Source organism: Amphimedon queenslandica, unplaced genomic scaffold (assembly GCF_000090795.2).
Source record: "Amphimedon queenslandica unplaced genomic scaffold, v1.1 AMPQUscaffold_13199, whole genome shotgun sequence".
Taxonomy (NCBI): Eukaryota; Metazoa; Porifera; class Demospongiae; order Haplosclerida; family Niphatidae; genus Amphimedon; species Amphimedon queenslandica.
Genome location: NW_003546565.1, coordinates 100,781 through 103,653, shown reverse-complemented (window position 1 = coordinate 103,653; position 2,873 = coordinate 100,781).

Genomic DNA, 2,873 nt, shown 5'->3' with positions numbered 1-2,873 from the left:
TTACACTGCTGGTGTCCAGCCAGTTTGGAACCATCAGGTTTGTCATGGCTGGATGGTAAGAGGCCCGATGGAGTTACCCTCATCCCATGGTCCCGTGGAAGACAATTGGTGTGGGATGCAATGGTCCCTGACTCTTTGGCCGCCTCATACAGTCAGACTGTGACATCTGGTTCTGGTGCGGTGGCAGAGTTGAAGAAGGTGTCTAAGTATTCCACTCTCCCTCCGTCTGTCTGTTTTGTTCCCATGGCCATTGAGTCCCTTGGGACCGTTGGTCCTCGCACTGGTGCCTTTCTGAGGGACCTGGGAAGAAGGATCTCCTCCTACACTGGTGACAAGCGTGCAACTGAGTACCTTTTCCAACGTCTAGCAGTTGCTGTTCAGAGGGGCAATTCACTGATGCTTCAGGCTTGCCTTCCGTCACCTCCATTATCATCTAACCCCCACACTTAACTCTTCTCCCCCTCTCCTCTTCCCTTGTCTTTTCTTTTCTTTCCCCTTTCCTTTCTTTTATTTCCTTATTGTAATTCCTCTCTCCTTTTTGTTTCGTCATTGTTATTGTTTTGTTTTTGTCGGTGTTTCTATTCCTTGTCTTATTATTATTATTATTATTTATCACTGTCATTATCCTAAATTGCATTATTAATAATTCTTATTATTATTATTCTAATTATTGATATTATTATTATTATTACTAGTATTATCATTGTGAATTAATCAAGTTTTTTCTTCTTTAATGGCTTTCTATTTTGCCTCCCTCTCTAAGTTTCAACTTTCTTTATTTGCTAAAAATGTAAAAAAAGCAATCAATCATACCACTATATTATTGTTTTAGTTTCCATTGTTGCCCTTTTTTATTTTTTAAAAATTTGATCACATTACTTCAATAATTCTAGACTTCACATTGTCCTTTGTTTTTTATTCTTAAATTGTATTTGATACCAAATGCAATGTGGCTGCTTAAATTTAATAATAATTTATTTGATATACAATAATTGTTAGTACAGTAAATGAGAAAAAGATTAAATGAAGAACAATAATGAAAACATACATTACATAACTGGGTTAGAGGATATAACAATTGGTTTAATGTAATTGTCTCTCTTTGAATATTTTACTACCATCAGATCCTTTATCTTGAGAAGACTTTGCTCAGCTTGACTGTCAATGCTGTCTCCTAGTAGACTTTTGATTACTGAAGTACAGGCTTTCAATAGCTTATGTCCGCCTGCAGCTGCAAACAGGATGTTACAGGATGCTTGAAATTCACAATTGGATCTCTCTTGTACAATGTGACACTTTGAACATTTACAGTACTTGTGTTCAACTGAATCAAGTTTGCTTCCTCAACTAATGCAACCCCAATACAGATTACAATACTGCATCCCTATGATCCTGGCATCATTGATAATATCAGTATTATCCTCATCCTTGATCTCAAAATTCGGTGTTGTAATATCATCTTTATTTGTTGTTAGAGTGAATGAACTGTTCCGTCTTAGTGTCAGAGTTTTCTCATCCCTGAATATTCCAACAGACAAATTTGTAAAATCATATGAGGAGTATTCCTCAAGTTGATCCACATTTTTCTACCAACAGCATAGCTTGATGGTTCCTGTTTGATCTGCAAGCATGACTTCTTGTAAGCGTCCAGTTCTTACTACCCTAGCATGAGCTACATCTATAACTTTACATCCAAGATTGACCAACACACCATCTGCTGCATCCAATATTTCTGATATGTTTTTGTTTGTGGCTTTCTCTGGAACAGGAACTTCTATTGTCCTGGGGGAAGGCCCAAACTCAGTAGTAGGCCTCACAATGACCTCCAGAGCATCATCATAATTACTCTTCTTAACTTCGCAGTTGGTAAGATGGACTGGGATCTTAGCTGCACTAATGGTAGATAACTGTGCTCGACTTTTAGAGTTGAATCCAGCAATCCTGAAGGAGCTTCCTCCATCAGTCACTTTCCCATGATAGTACTCCCTTCCATTAGTGCTCTTCTTTATGGGAGACAAGAACTCCATTGCAGCATAAAACTCAGCATTACAGCCCTCTTCTTTGATATCAGAGAGGCTCTCAAAAGTCAGTCTTTTTCTTGAAATCGCTTTAAATTACCAACAGAGAATGAAAAACTTGAAACTATAGCACGAAGTGAGCAATCTATCCCCTTTTATACTATGTTTTGCATAGAGTATAAATATAGTAACAAATGATGTATTCATTACATCTGCTGAGTTTCTTCAAGTCTGCATAACCTAAAAATTGTCATCATAACTGCTGAGTGGATTTAAAGCTTGCAGAATCTCATTATGATGATGTAATACAATTCAGCAATTTTATGTATACACTTGGCATCTTACCTTGCCACTCAACTAAAGTTAGTAACGGTTACATAATTATATCGTTTAAATGAACAATTGAAGAATATAAAAGAATTTTCAGATCAAATGCAACATGCATTATCTAAAGACTGAAACTATCAAAAAGTATGGCTACTTCAGGAGACAGCTCTGAAAAGATAACTGATGAAATGTTGACAGATGGATACATTTTGACAGTAAAATTGATAAAGTGTTAAACAATTATTATCAATCATTTCAGTGTCAATATGATGACTGTTCAATAAAGGCAACAAAACAGACTTCAAGACATAATGTTAAATTATGCTGGTATCATGTTGCTGCAATACACGTGAGTTATGTTACTAAAATTGCAATGATAGAATACATTAAATTTTATAGAAAAAAGGACGTGAATCTATTCTTATTAAAGGGACAAAATGTCCTATCAAGGATTGCAAGAATGAGAAGAAGGAAGAACATATATTATGTCACATGCATGCAAGAATGCTTAAAATAATTGACTCAACC